The sequence below is a fragment of the Tachypleus tridentatus genome, unplaced genomic scaffold, assembly GCF_004210375.1.
Source record: "Tachypleus tridentatus isolate NWPU-2018 unplaced genomic scaffold, ASM421037v1 Hic_cluster_2, whole genome shotgun sequence".
Lineage (NCBI taxonomy): Eukaryota > Metazoa > Arthropoda > Merostomata > Xiphosura > Limulidae > Tachypleus > Tachypleus tridentatus.
Window position 1 is genome coordinate 34369375 of NW_027467782.1, and position 17265 is coordinate 34386639.

The 17265-nt window shown below is 31.2% G+C and overlaps 1 long non-coding RNA gene across 1 annotated transcript; it reads left to right on the forward strand.

Moving 5' to 3' along the window:
* The first annotated feature begins 5472 nt into the window (after window positions 1-5472).
* LOC143242584 (uncharacterized) lies at window positions 5473-16870 on the forward strand. Its single transcript, XR_013022965.1, has 3 exons — window positions 5473-5726; window positions 12155-12601; window positions 13885-16870. It is a non-coding gene; the product is annotated as an uncharacterized LOC143242584 (long non-coding RNA).
* The last annotated feature ends 395 nt before the right edge of the window (window positions 16871-17265 follow it).

Sequence of the window (17265 nt, forward strand, 5' to 3'; positions counted from 1 at the left end):
ACTTTCCAGGTTATTCAAATAATAACGTTAGAAAATGCAATATTATTACAAATGATTTATCAGTTTTAATGATAATTTATGCACTACAAATAAACACAGAATGTCATGGTAAATAAACAAAATACTCTTAATATTACAACATCAAATGAAACTTATTTTTAAAGAACATTATCAGCTGAAATCTAAATTAGGGACTATGTGGTGTTTGGTGCTGAAAAGTGAATTAATAGTACAATACTTCTTGTTTTATATCAAGGTTGTATTTAAATAATTATTTTAAAATGAATCTCCAATTATTGTTTATTTGTTTTAGGTTTCTCAAAATCTACGGAAGGGTTGTATACACTGGCATGTGCCTTCTTTGAAACAGTTAAAACATGAAAAAACAAAATGTGCAGATAAAAAAAATACAGTTGCCTTTTATGCAAAATTTCGAATAAAACTATATACTACGTTATTCCTCCCATCAGCAGTACTGATACTGAATGGTATTCTCAAACGGTAACTTTTAAAATGTGAACTTCAGATATCGTATTGAATCAGAATATGTTTCCCATACAGTTGCAACAGTCTCAGTAATATGCAAATAAGTTGAACTTAATTCAAACTTGTAATATAACTTATGATATGTATAAAATTAATACATTTAATCTCACTTCCTATAGTTTGTTTAGAAACATTCGAGTAAAGCTATAAAGCGCTATTTTTTTGCTAGCTGATCCTAATTTCTTTAAACACATACAAATTCTTAACAACATTACAGAACTGGTTTGTTCGATCACGTTTTCGTTTTCTCAATTCAAATTCCCACCTGTGAAATCTTTAGGTTCTCCACGACTCAACCACAATTGGAAACTTGATTTTATTTGAAGTATGCTATTTCCCCGAAAAGAAACCGAAGGTAACCTGGAGGACTCTTGTATTTTAATTACTCGCACCACGGTACAGTGGAATTGTCCAGCAGGTAATCATCAGACACTAAAATGACGTCACATAAGAGAAGTTTTCACGTTGCAATTTGTACTGTCGTGACGTCATTAAAAGGTACGAGAAGTACTCTACACTCTCTACACTTCAACCCAGAGTGACTTATGAATTTCAAAAAATAAAGATATTTCACACCCTTAATTTGGGTTAAATTTACTTATGAAGAACACTTTCGGGGACCTTACAGAAGTACTTCTAGTAATTTTGAATATTATTTTAATTACGGAAAGCAAAATATTCTTCTTTTAAGGTCTTCATAGTCCTTTGGATCCTTATCACCATCTTCTGCTTAAATTAGATTTTTCATAAAAACATAGACTGAAATGTAGCAGTTAATTAACACATCACGGAATATCCCTGAGAGGTTTCATAAAACCCGCTGTTTGGAAAAGATAAGTTTATTATAAAGTTTTGTCATTTCCTAGTAAAGTCGTCGGAAAAAATTCACTGTCTTGAGACATTCACAATAATTTAATAAATCTTATATGAAACAAATTAACTTGTCTGTGTGTTGTTAATAATGTGTACAGTAAGATATGCGACACTATTAACGGTCTTGAGAAATAACTACACTTGATTTTGAAAATAATTGTAATTTAAATTATAATTACTTTTAGTATCAGAAACATAAGACGGATGAGAAGTAAGAAACAGTAAACTAATCAATAATGAAGTGAGTATATCCAATATTTTAACCTTTATTACAGACAAAACATGTACTTTGATAAACTGTACAGATGTTAGTATTTGTTAGTGAAAGGATAAAAGTGCATTCGAGTCCTTGTCAGTGAGATGATAGAGACAAAATTCTAATGTACACTGCAGCAAGAAGAGATACAATTATAGAAACTTATACTTTGGTGATTAAAATTATAAAAATAAAGAGTACAGGTCAATTAAAGTTAGTAAAGATAAAACTGATTTAAATTTAATTAGAGGATATGTAAGAGAAAACTTAATCACACTTTTAAAGAAAATGAAAGAAAACCCTGTAAAACGCTGAAAACACAAAGGAACGTGAAAGTTTCACGATATTTTTAAAGTAGTTATTCGTTTTTTCAATAGAAAAGGTCCGGCATGGCCAGGTGGGTTAAGGCGTTCGACTCGTAATCTAAGGTTCGAATTCCGGCCACACCAAACATGCTCAACCTGTCAGCCGTGGGAGCATTATAATGTGATGGTCAATCTCACTATTCGTTGGTAAAAGAGTAACCCAAAAGTTGGCGGTGAGCGGTGATGACTAGCTGACTTCCTTCTAGTCTTACACTGCTAAATTAGGGACGTTTAGCGCAGATAGCAATCGAGTAGTTTGAGCGAAATTAAAAAAACAAATCGAATAGAAAACAAAGTGCATTACAAAACCCAAGCTACTGTTTTCTTCCAAAAATCTCTAGGTGTCTGCCAGATCGTATCTGTTTTAAAAAGATGTATAAATACTTTATCTGTGGATATAAAGTTTACTACAAATATATACATGAGTCGAGCATACAAATCTGAACACCTCAGGAAATAGTAATATTATTTGAGATACCCCCAGGTCTTACATCTCTTGCTGCACAGAGCTTTGTAGGATATAAGCTCTTTCGAAATTACTAAAAGTAAATCCATAAGATGCCAATGGATATCTGTCCAGTTCAGCTGTGTGAATGTGTTATATTGCAAACAAACACTATCAATGTGAACTCTTTGACAAAATTGTCCATTTTATTAGTCCATTACTCTGTATTTTACCTCCCAGGTGACTTAGGTTACCGTGGTTATAACGAGGCAGGAAAACAGTTTTTTTCTATAAAGATGGATACAACTTTTTTTAGTGTGGAAGATCTAAAATATTTGTTGCTTACAGGTGTTTTTTAAACTCGTAAATGTTGTTAATTTTAGAAGTCACACAAAGATCTAGAGATGGAGTTAAAAGAATTGACAAGAAAAAAGTCGGTTCTACTGTAGAAGAACAGGATCTGGAACCTTTACCAACTGTATAATCTTAACGTTGTATTTACTCAAAAGTTGACGAATGAATTTTCTCATTAATATTAGTTTTAAGTAAACTTTAACTTAATTATTTTCACTTGCGTAAAATAAGATATTTGAACATGCTTTCTTGGAATGGCTATAATGATTCTCTATAAGTGTGTTTACTAAACGTTTATTTCTAAACATTTATTCAAACGAATCTTTACTTCTAGAGCCTGAAACTCACACCAAAAACACCTTAATTAGTCTAATGGTGGTTGTAATGTTGGTTCTGCTAAATAAATATAATTATAGAGCAACTAGCGTGTGAACAATGAAATATAATAAGGGTGACTTATTTTACATAAAATATTTTCGTTGCACTAACACAAGGATAAAATAAGAAAATCGATATTCTGATCAAAGTAGAAGAATGAGTACCTTTATGTGACTACAAAACTGATATAACTCTTGGGGAATTAAAGAAACTGTTTTATCTTCTCCCTTCACATTCAGCGATCATTGTGATTATGTGTATTTTTATAGGAATTAGAGAACATTGTATAATGAAATATTATGCTATAATTATATGTGTAGCAAAAACAACAACTATTTAATGATTTATGATTTTAGTATAAAATATTTTCTCACATTATTTTAAAATGTAAGCGGATGCATACCTTCTCATCCCCCTGCTTTACAAGACCCTGTCAAGATACTGTTTGTTAAAGTAATGAATAACACGTATATTAACGGCAATGTTGAAATATAAACCTACATGATATAGGGGTTAGGGGAAGCTGGATTTACCAAAAATTCACAAACAATTAAACAGTAAGTAGTAAACCTTAAAAGGAAACTAATAAAAATATATCACATTTTCTTGGACGTTTTTGTGACACCACACGACGATGAGATTTGTAATGATTTATTTTTAAATCTTTCTTTTCATTGAAACTATACCATATGTTTCCAATAAAAAGAAAACAATATCATCTTGACCTCTTCAGAATTACTATTGCATACGCGAATGACGGTAATATTGGTTGTACGATATCAGAATTCGTCAGGTCGTAATGGAAATACATTCGATAAAATAGTATGGGAGCAGTAAAAAACATTTGTGACAAGATAAACGTTCTTTGTGTTACGTAATGACACACCAATACAATAAATTCCACCTCACCAGCATCTAACATTATTTACTATCAAAGATAATAGCTTGTATAGCGTTACTATCTGACACCACTTGTGTCATATTTACTCCCCTGTCTTTTGTCTATGTAAAACTTAAATTATATCAAACAGCTAACTTATTTCTCATAATATGTCTATAGTGGATTAGAAGTAGAACATCTCTCACATTTTTATTTGATTTTTTTTTTGCTTTGATGCATGTGGAAATGTGAACATTCAATATGATTTTTTTCAACGTGTTTATAAACGTATCGTGGGTTCTTGGAGAGTTTCCCTTCATCTTCTCTCTTCATTTCACTGAATTTACACTCTCAAGCACTATTGCACGGGTTGCACCCCTTTATATCCGGTACTGTCTGTGATGTAGTTTGTACAGTATTCAAGCTGAGAGGTGACTTAGAGTGTTGTATGAGTTACCATGACTCATTTGTTCGAGTTTTTCATTCTTCTTTGTGTCTTAACTATCCTTGCAAAACGTCCCGACTGGTACGGCGGACTAACTGCTTGAAACCGGATTTTGATATCCGAGGTGTGCGGAGCACAGATAGCCCATTGTGTAGCTTTGTACTTAATTCCAATTAATCATTCAATCAATCAGTGTTTGCAAAATTTATCCTAAGTCTACTATATATTAAGGATCCTTAAACTTTAACCTGCAGAGCATAAATTTCCTTTATATGTGACTTACATGTAATACTGTGTCATTAATTAATATTTTAATTTAATACTGTTTGTTATTAATTAATATCTTAATTTAATAATTTATGTTATTAATTAATATTTTGATTTAAAACTGTATGCTACTAATTAATGTTTCATTTGATACCGTTTTTTCTTTTTTTTTTAAGGACCCGGCATGGCCAAGCGTAAGGCACGCGACTCGTAATCCGAGGGTCGCGGGTTCGTGCCCGCGTCGCGCTGAACATGCTCGCCCTCCCAGCCGTGGGGGCGTTATAATGTGACGGTCAATCCCACTTTTCGTTGGTAAAAGAGTAGCCCAAGAGTTGGCGGTGGGTGGTGATGACTAACTGCCTTCCCTCTAGTCTTACACTTCTAAATTAGGGACGGCTAGCACAGATAGCCCTCGAGTAGCTTTGTGCGAAATTCCAAAACAAACAAACCGTTTTTATTAATTAATATTTTGATTTAATTACTGTTTATTATTAATTTATGATTGAATTTAATATTGTTTGTTATTAATTATTATATTGATTTAATACTGTATGTCATTAATTAATATTTTAATTTTAATTTTAGTTGATAAAATAATATATATATATATATATATATATATATATATATACACACACACATATATAAGTGTGTATGCTTGCATTTTAGAAATGATTTAGCCATGAAAGGTTATGTTTATAAGGGGTGTTACTGTGTCTGAAATATTAAGATAACAGAAATATTAATTATTTTAGCCATAATGGAGGATACATTTTAAGTAGATTAAACATCAATGAGAGAGTCTTCGAAAGAAGTTATTGTATTTGTGACTGTATACGTTAATTGTTTAGTCATCGGCTGTACATCTCTAGGAAGCATACAGAGTGTTTGATGGTATCTTTCTTGGTACTCTACGAGTAAGTGTATGAACTGTGTAGATCTAATATTATAAAGATGTTATACATCCATTGTTGGTTGCTTAAATGTCAGAAAGCTCTCCAGGATGGTAAGAAAAACAAGTGCACGTTAACATTTTCATAACTTGTTGCTGGTAGAGATCTGTAATAATTACTTCACAATTCCGTACACAACTTTGCAGTATACGTTGACTTCTGATAGTGTTAATTTCTGTAGAAGCATTTTCTTATAAATGTTTATGTCCATTTATGTTACTTTTTAGCTGTTTTTTTTAGTTTCTTTCACATTTCAAATTACTCATTCTAATTTTCATTGTTAGGTAAGCTTCATGAAATGAGCCCTTACATGTGTGTCGTTTTTATTAACATTACAAAATTAAAAGTAATTAATTGCATTATGTAACAATAACAGTATTTTAAAACCAGTATTGAAACACCCAAACAAATCCATATTGTAGTTGGATATGTGGGGTTGTCAGATTATATCTTTTATTACACAGTATTTCCAGTAGGTATTTATACTTACTACTAATTGTGATGTGATATGAATAATCAGTAAAATCTGAGAACAAGACTCAGAACCAGAGTCAGTTTACCATTTTAAGTTTATCTAACACTCACTGTGAGAACTGTAATTAGGTGTTTTCAGTTACTCTGAGTAGGTTTTATTTCATTATTACAGTTTCATATGCCTGTTACCAGAAGGTTAATCTATAATAAACTGACTACATGATAAAAAGATATCATAAAATAGCTTTACTAAATTCATTCAGCAATACATGCTAGATTTGTTAATTTAACACACTTACTACTTATTGTCAGGTAATACTGATAGTGTAGTTTTATATACAGGAAAAGTTAAAAAATAGATAGTGTAGGTATTTACAGTGAAACTAAGATAATAGTCATAAATCACTGTAACTGTTGTGTGTTTTAAGAAAAGTAAGTGAAATTTAAAGATTTATTTGTAAATAGTAATAATACACACACACACACACACACACACATGTGGAATGTATTAGAACTAAATGTGATTGTATTATACAAATTACTGGTCTTCTAAAACAAAGGAAAAAGTTGTACTTAATAAAAGTCAGTTTTATACTATTTTATATCAGCTGTAGTTACATATATACTTAATACACTAGATGTTGTTGCTAGTATGTACAACAGAAGGGTTGGAAGAGTCAAGTGATGCTGTTGTTAGTATACACAACAGGGAGCAGTGGTAAGAAACAGTAAGGGTTAAATGCAAAGCCACATTATGGGCTATTTTTGCTGTGCCCACCACAGGTGTCAAAATCCAACATTTAATATCATAAGTATTTTTGTTTGTTTATGTATCTTATGAGAATAATCGTTTGGTTGAATGTTATCTATTAAGGATATGAGGTATGACTATTAATCGATTAGCAAATTCCAGCCCAATTAGTTTTTGAAATAAAGACCTCTCAGTCCACTACCTTTACAATAAAATCTTCAAAAAATAAGACTTGATAGATTAATAAGGATAGATTTACATTCAATGAATCATCTTTGATTTTCTTCATGAAAGCATGTTTCACTAGAGCAAGAAAGTTATTTGAATTTGATAATTAATTGATCATTGGGCTCATTAATTTATTTTACTAAACTCTTGAGCTGTTCTCTCATGGTACTTGAATTGACATAAAAATAAAATAATGAGAAATACTACACTTTTGATCAGTTGATTCTTTTCACATGTCATAATACTAATTAGTTCAGCTGAGCAACCTTGAATTTAACTCACAATGGTAATACTAAATTATGATAATATTTTGATTATTTGGATAACACTATGCAACACAAATTTTGTTCCTGGATAGCATATGCTATTTCTTAATTACTTATGTTGTAAAAGTACAGAAAATGGCCATTATTCCCTTCAAACTTTGCTTTTGTGATCTGGATAATGAATTTAGAAACTAACCTATTTTCTATGTAAAAACAGGCAAATTTGCACATTTTCATTTACATAAGGTCTGAATAAAGCAACATATGTATGAAGATTCACATGTATCTACAGTAAAGTTATACACAAATGTTAAGAAGTGAGTAGTTTTCTTTTAGATTTGTGACTGTAATATAAATCACTTTCAAGTATTAGCCCCCAAATACAGTCTTCCATTATGTTTTGGTTATACACTCCCAGGTCACAAAAGCAGTTTGTAGAGAAAAATAGGTCATTTCCATTTACTTTAGGCATGAGCCATTGGGAAATAACATTTTCTGCCCAGGAAGAAGAAAAAGTAAAAATTTGGTTACATAGTGTAGTTGAAAAGAGGGAAATTCTAATGTTTTTAACTGATTTCACAGGCTTATGAATTTGAACTTCATGAAAGTTTTGGTTTTATTTATAGATTTGCCATAATTCATATATGCAAATTTCAAAAATAATATATATATATATATATATATATTTTTCTATCACATAAGGATGTCTTACAAATCGTGGAGTAGAAAAAACTAACTCAGATGAAATTACTATTTCATTTACTAAAGTGAACATGTATGTGTTTTATTGTGTGTTTCTTGTGGGTTCTAGATAGATTGATAAGACTACTTGGTCAATATTAGTTGTCATTATTTTAATAAATCACTTGTGTTGAAGTATATATGACGTGGAAAATCTATATGTGATGGTGATAAATGGATATCATATTTGGATTCAATGTACAGGAATTACTGTAGAACATGTACACATTTCAAGACAGTAAAACCATTGATTATTTATAAATAAGCCTTTCTTATTTATGCTACACTAACCAAATCTCCAAGATAACCTAGATATGTTGTATTTCATTAGAATTTTTGCCAAGTTTATTTCATTAGATGTTTTGAGAATTCTTCACATACTAATGTAACAAATATTAACTGGTCTGCAATTTCTAGAGTAACTATTTTATTTTCTTTAAAAATAGAAGTAACATCATTGATAAGTCACCTGGCAATTTTCTGTTCACATGTGTCTGATCTTTGACTCTTAAAAACACAGATAAATATTGTTTGGCTCTGGTGCTTCAACTAGTATTAATTATTCAGTCTTGTTATTTTTACTACCAAATTATTAATTTTTACATTCTGTTACAGTGTATGGTATAAAGTGTAGTCTGAAACTAGCTTATGCTACTGAACATACTTTCAGCTGTGTGGTGAATCTTATACCTGATATTTGGTTACATGGTTACAAGTAGCATATTATTAAGTGATTCTGGTGTTGACTAGTTTTCTTCCACCTGGTTAGCAGTTCTGAATTTGTTATGACTATGCCTAAACATTATAGGACTCCAGCCTAGGTGTTTACTATAAATGTTGCAGAAAATACCTTTCTTTTTTTCTTTGTATTCAGAACTGTACCATAAATGACAGGTTTTTCACAAATTTGTGTGTAGTGTTTTATAAGTTCAAAAAAGACAATTTGAATGAGTAAACAGTAAATGGTATCAAGATTTAGATATATGTTTTTTAGTATTGAGAAAATAAAGGATATATTTGGATTATCAGTACTGTCCTATCTTTGTTATTGCTGTTTCATTTCGAAGTAGGTAAAGAGAGTTTGTGAATGTTTAATAGCTGTGTAGAGTATTTATTTTGAAAAGTATCTCTGAAAGTACTTGGTTACGTTTTCTATATTATTATTATTACTGAAGGATGAACAGACTGTTTTTAGTGTATTTAATTTTGGAAATTGTTCTGAAATAGTGACTCAAGGAAGTTGGATGTGTTGTTGATTGGGCTTCTGTTAAAACTGTGATGACTTCATAAAACATTATATACCACTGGTGCTTTTAGTTTTGTATGAGAAATACCTGTTTTCAGTACACTGGAGACAACATAGACTTGTTTCAGTCGAATGTTTAGATAATTTATCAGATGTAACTTATGCATCTGTATTGAATATGAGTTAGTAATGTGAGAAAGTTGCAGGTGTAAGTTGATAACAAATGGAAAACAAGCAGATATCATCCTGTGAAATGTGAGTGGTTTTCATGAGATCACAGGAAGCTTCGTACATATATGTTGATTATATACTTTAGGTATTGTTTCTCATGCACATATTCAGAAAAAGTATATGTGAAACCAAAAGTTTGTCTGTTATTCAAATATAAATGTATGAATTGTATAGAACAGTCATATCTTTAAACATTTAAGCTGTCTGCTTGATATTTGTTGTGATTTGCTTCAGATTGCAAATTCTGTTGATTGACGTAATTGACTTTGTCTATTGATTGATATTTTTGTTAATGAGTATAACTCACGTGCATGTTACAGTTTATCACAAACAAGCACACATGTGGTCATAGATGAAATAAATCATATACAAGTCTACATATATATAAAAGTTTATTATATGATCATTTGAAATGCTAAAAATAAGTTGTATATTATAGTTTCAGAGGTGATCTGATAACATATACATGTAATTGGTGATAAAGCAATGTTATGCCATTTTATAAGCATTTTGTTCTGAAAGTAATTACAACTTAATGATCCATCCTACCCTAGACCTAATTAACTTGCATTCTCTTAGGTACTGCCAAGAAATGTTTTGTGTTTAGCTGTACATTATTAGTCTATGGAGACAGACAAAAATGTTTTTTTTTATTTAATGTAAAATAAAATAGAATTTTAAATGTACAGGTCTAACTAAAATAGGAGTTGTTAGAGTCATTTATTTATTACCCTGTTATTTAACTCTTAAGTTTGTACTTCAGACTGTATTTCACTCCTTAAATATGCTCCAATGTGTGGTTGATCTAATCAGGACTTTAGCAGGTTCTTAATGTTTGATGAAAGAGTGCACATACAGCATACCTTTTTCAGAATTTCTACAGATAAATTTGAGAAGTCTGTTTACTTACTTATCACATCTAATTTATTTTATTTCTATACAATGCCTTTATGTTCCTCTCATCCAAAATACAAGTTCTTTCCAGAACTAAACTAAACTAAACTACCGTGGCAGGGGTTCAGTTTAGAGAGAGAGAAATCAGAAGAGTTCTCTCTCCAACTGGGGTGTTCAGGAACTTTGTAGTTCCTCTTCGTCCCCTTTCGTGGATTGTGATTAAGATTAAGTGGTGATTTTTTAATTTTTTTTTATTATTATTTTAATAAATTAATTATCGTTATTATTCATGATTTTTTGGGTGGAGGATGTCTCTCTAAATGCTGTTTTGGGTGGAGGCAAAGGCAGCAGTGGAAAGAAAGGCCGGGACTTGTCCCGAAAGGAAGAAGTTGGGAGATGTGAATATGAATATAATTCATTCAAATCCAGATCAAATCAAACGGCATGATTCAGGGTCTGGCAAAAGAGTTGCCTGGGCTGGGATCTAGAAATCCAATGCCTAAAGATTTTGATGTGGGGGGAAACGGGAGTGCCCCGAGAAAACCCACTTTCACACCGACAGGCGCGAAAGTTTTGCCTGTCGTGTGCCCTGTACCTGAAAAAAAAGGAATACATATTAATAACATGGATTTTATTTATTTAGATTCTTTGTTGAGTGGATTGTGATTCTTGAAATATGTTGTAAGGTGATATGTATTTTGTTGGTGCACTTGATAATTTGTGTAGTGATGCCGTTAGTTCTTTCCAGAGTTTCACACCCAACTTTATATTACTCAAGTTATTATCCACTCACTAAGATTGTCCATGTTCTTATAAGTTTGAAAACAAAATCTCAACAATTCCTACATTTTAGTATCACCATCAGACATGGAAAGTTACTACAGTGCACAGTTACTGTAAATATACCCATTAAAAAGGTTTCAAAACAGGCTTTTAAAAGATCCCAACTATTGTAAACTTTTATCAGTACCTTCTGCTTTGCAAACTTACTGTAAAATTAATTTTTTTTACCTCCTGTTATAATTATACCTAACTGTTGAATCTTTCTAAACATTGTTTCATGCTTTTTTATCAGTTTGTGTTTGAAATATACAAAGATTTACTTTTCACCATAATTTAGTTGATGAAAGGTGCAGTATATTCTTTAACTTGAATATAATTAGTAATTTATTATTTACATTATTTTTATTTACTGAGTTTTGGTTCTAAAAATAAACAAAAAAGTCTTAAAATTGATTTGTTTTCTTAATATGTTTGTTATAAAGTGTAACAGGATACACAGTGCATATTCAATGCTTGATGCAGTTTGGTAGAGTGCAGTCCAATTAACCATTCGCTGAATAATAATTTGATTTATAGATCATCTTTTACTTTAATAATACTGTTGAAGTGTTTTTGTTATGTTTATCTTACAATATAGTCAGTCTGAGATGTCCATTTCATTCATTGTTATGTTATTTGTGTATTTTGTTTTTAAAAAAAGTGATGTTAGAGGAAGTTCTGAAATAGCTGTTCTTTTGTAAAGAACATGACTTGAGTGTGCATATGCTTTTTTCTTCAGGTATTCATCCTGTTGGAAACATTGGACGAGAACAAGGCTCCTTCTGGTGGCCACTGTTAGGTGCCTACTTGACACACCCATTATACTTTTGGGACCTAAACTCTGTCTTCTCAGTGTTTTTTTTAACTGGTATTCTAAGAAATGGCAAAGAAAACCCTTCCTAGACGTTCCATCTCGAAACGACTCTTGGTCCTTTCTTTTTGTAGAGCATTGTACATCTCTCTCTGGACTTCATGGCTATATTTCAACTGCACTGTGACAGATCAGAACGGAAATGAAATGAAGTGTTGAGATGCAGCTAAGAATTTTTTTTGACAAGTCTTGTGTGGCAAGAAGTTAAATCTGTCATGAAAGATATTTGTCTTTGCTCAGTATAATGGTCGGAAAGAAATATGGCACCAATTAATTCAAGTATTTGATCTGCAAGTAGAGAGAAATGCTTTAAAGGTAATAGATCCAAATAAATTGAATTTTCACATTTTAATATTTTATTCATGTTGTTTTATTTATGTGATAAATTAATATATTATGTAGATAGGTTTTGTTGTTATATTTACTTTTGACTAGAAATAACTGAAGAAATGTATAAACAATATAAAAAATATGTTTAGTATAATAGCTTATTTATTTTATTTTTCTAAGACAAACTTTGATATCTGTTTTTAGTGCTCATATTAAGGCTAGTAAAATGAACAATGCTTATCTGCCTTTTTCTATACCCTCTTCTCATACATAAAGTGATAAAATGAATCTAAACCAATTTTTATAGACATCCAACATTTAAATTTATGTAATTGGTACTGTTTTATGAATGTGTTAAAAACACATTTAGAACATCACATGCATTTGTATCTTTATAAATAAACATTTGGTTGCTAAAGTTATTCCTGTATGATTTATGTTATAACCAGTTCTTGGTTGTGACACAAGTCATGATACTAGAAAGAGAAAACAAATAGATATTAATAAGGTGGAAGCTAAAGCAACAACCTATTGTGTTGGTGGAACTTATCATAACTAACATTTGTGGTAATGTAATGAATCATAAAGGAAAATTTGCAAGCCAGTGTGATTCAGCATGTCACATGTTGCATTGGTTGTATACTCTTGTTATAGTAAATGGGAAACACACAGAACACCTGATCAAAGGTCAATGGTGACATCCTCCATAACTGCTTCCAGTTGTGTCTTGGAAGCTTGATTTCTACTGGTACAAAAGGCCAGGTTTTGGTTCTGCATATTATCATAGTCTCCTTATACATCTCAGATCACATTATAAAACAGATTTGTTTCTTGTAAATCATACAGATGTCTGTTAGTGCTCTGTGAGACATATAAATCCAGTTCTCTCAAACCAAATCCAAAAGTTCACTTTGTTAGTCAAGCTGGTAATTAATGCCCCTTCAAGTTTGTGTCCTGGACAAACTTACTTCTTGTATCTCAGAATGGCTGGTATGGGTATTAACACTTTTACTAATAAAGTGGAGAACAACATTTTGACCTTCTTAAGTCATCTTCAGGTTAACCCAAGAAGATCGAAACATTGTTCTCTGCTTTATTAATAAAAGAGTTAATACCTGTACCAGCCATCCTGAGATACATTTTTACTTACCTCTTGCACTACCTATGGTACAGAGCTGCATGGTAAGATATTATTTCAAATGCTCAAACTGTAGCAAAATGAACTTGCATTGAAAGTCATAAAAGTAATATTTTCCTCTCATTTTTAGGTTTCAAATCTGTAGTCCAGTGCTATACAGGAAGAGATCACTGTTCATTACCGGATACTCTCCATACAGTGACATCCTGATGAGCATAAATATCCTGGGGAGAAGGAGGTAGTACAACAGGGGGGTCTTCCCCCCACAGCAAAATCTCTGGCATCGGACCTGTAGATCCCAGCCTTATTCTGAAAGGGCCGTTTACCCAGTCACAGGGTATCTAATCAATCACAGTACATTTCAAAATCAATTCGCCAGCTGCCAGTGTACTCCGTCCTCGAGCCAAGGATTGGCTCACTTCACTTTCGCTGCTTTCGTCCAGTTCTCTCGTCCTTCCTCTCACTCACAAATACACCACTCCATTTTTTGAAATGTTAAAAATAAAGTAAAAACCCCACGGATATTTTAAAACATTTCTCATGTAAGGGGACGAAGAGGAACTACAAAGTTCCTGAACACCCCAGTTGGAGAGAGAACTCTTCTGATTTCTCTCTCTCTAAACTAAACCCCTGCCACGATAGTTTTGTTTTTTTGTTTAGGTAGCACAAGAGAAATTCATTGAGATATGAAGTGCTGTCTCAGATCAAGTCCAAGAGGCTGACTCATAACAAAAGTAACAAGATAATCCTAGGGCAATGCAAAACTAAGTAGGAATTTATAATGGAGCAATTAAAATACATATCTGTTTCAGTATGACCACATCATACAAAGAATCTACTGATAAACTGGTCTAAATATCTGATATCTGCAAAACATTTCAATCATTCTTTTGTTTATATAATGTTTACAGTTAGTTAGATTTCTTCAGTATATGTGGTCTGAGGATTATTATTATTCTGTCTATTTTGTATAAGAATGGAAATTTCCAGTATTGTTGGAAGAAAAGAACTTATGAATATGTTCAGTGAATCCGTCAAAGTACAGCTTTTAATAGTCAAAATACAGTACTGTGAAAAGTATTTGGTTAACTAAATGTATTCTCCTTTAATAAAAAGGACTAAATCTGTACTTCTATTGGGTAGTTTTATGTGTAACTGATAATGGTTTATTTGTAAAAAAAAATGTAGACTTGAATTCAAAGTTTGTGTTTTATGATGGTTGATTGCTTTTGGAAACTTTCTTTTGAAAAAATTCTCCTTCTGAATTAATTCCTTAAACCTGAGTGGATGCTGCCAGTATTCAGCTAAAAATCCTGATTTTATCCACCGAACAGTGACAGCATCTGACAATGTGTACGTCTCTTTTATGAAAACTAACCTAAACCATGTTATTGTCTGTAAAATTAAGAAAATTGAAATTTCATAAAGTATGGTGACAGTTTTAAGGGAATCATTAAAATAATTCCAGCAAAATGTGCAACAAATTACAGCTTTAAAGAATTGAAGCACAACAAGTAATCACTTTTGGGGAGGATCTGATTTCTCAGTGTGTTTGTTTCTGAAGTTTCCTTCATGCACCATTGAAACTTAATTTCCAAGAAAAAGAAACAAAACAATTTGATACCAGTTTAAGTGATTGGTAGTAATAAGTAGAAGGAAAAATATAATGGAATATTTAAGTTTAGAACTACCTGGATGATAGTTGTTGAAACACAAGTAGAAAGACAAGTGTACAAAGTTAAGTATTATTTTTTGGACAAGTATTCAAAATCTCTTAGAAAAGCTTCTATTTTATTTATATATCGTAGTTTAAAATAATTTTTTTCTAGGCAAGACAGTAAGTTAACCAAACTCAATACAGAATAATAACAATTATTTATATGAGGAAAATTTTGTAATTCATCATATCTATTATTTCCTTGGATCTGAGGTACTACTATTGAATTATGAGGTCCATATTTTCCTTAGCTGTAGAGCATACTTTGATAGCAGGTTTGAAGATTTTTCATGTTATGGATTACTTACAGATGTTTTTCTTTTCTTTTACTTGTTTTTAGAACTATATAAAATATCTTGCCAAAACACAGTAACATATGTTACTCAGACTGTTTATTTAACAAATGAAGGTTTCCATTAATGCTACACCAGCCAAGTTAAAATTATGTCCCTTGTGGCTTTTTCTTTTCTGTTGTTGTCAAGATGTTTTCTTTACTGTGATGTTGAATTAAGAATAATTTTTGGTATTTCAAAGTTATTACAGTGTATAGTATTTTTTTCTTTAAATATAAGTATCTGAATATTTCAATTGTTGCACTAATCCAAACTCTCTACTGTTTTTGATGTATTTGTTACATCTTCTCTTGGAAATATTAATTTTTACAAGTCAGAGCTGAAATATGCACTGTTCATTTAGTGCAGAAACAATCAAATATGAACATGTTGTCAGGTATAAACTAAAATGTTGTATAATATTCTGTGTGCCACATTTGTCATTTTACGAATATGAATTCAGAGCTTTGGAAGAAAGTAAATTTGCAGTTGTGAAACTACTGTAGTTGGTTTTACTGTCATCACATTGGTTCATGCTTATTAAGGATGTTACATTTGTCTGACATTGAGTCTTGTTAAAACTGTTGAAGTTATCACTTCTAATCATTATAATTGTTCAAAATTAATTGATGGTGGTGATGTGTAGGTTTAAAATAGAATGTAACAAGCAAAATTACCCATTTATAGTGATGGTTGCTGTTTAAGTAATCTAGCAAAAGTACACGTACCCAGTAACAGTTACTGTTTACGTTTGTCTTGCAAAAATACTTGTCCCAAGTGACAGTTGCTGTTAAAATTAATTTTTCAATGTAAATTATTTCATAAACGTTTAAAAGGTTAACTTTTTTGCAATCTTGGTTTCACTTAGAGCCAAAGCTCTGAGCTATTTATACTTCACACCATAAAACAATTAATCACTTCAGTCATGCTAAGAGCCTCTCGACAATAACATATTGTAAATGTACATTTGTATTTTTTTTAGTACGTCATATTTTGAAATGTTAATGATAGTCTGATAAATTAAATATAGAACATCCTACTTGTGAAATAAAGTTTGGTATTAACATTATTCATACTTGTTTTACTATCATTTCAAAAGTGAATGTTAAACTTTGCCCAAATGAACAGATCTTCAAATGCTACATGTTTCCAATATATAAGAATTCAGAAGTTATTAACAGTTGCCAGTTTTAAACATAATGATAAAATAATGAGTATAAATGAAGATTATCTGTTGACAGTAACTGTTGACAGTAACTGTTGGAATAATAGTTGTACAAACAGAAACAGGTGTAGCACCAAGATGAACTCAATTTTACTTTTCTGTTATCTATGTGTAAACAGAAGGTTAACAATTGCTTTGTTCAGTGAACCAACGGTAATAACTTTGTATTAATTGTTAGTAATGTGTGTCCATTGTCTGTATATTTCACAAAGTATTCAACAATTCCAAACATTTGCA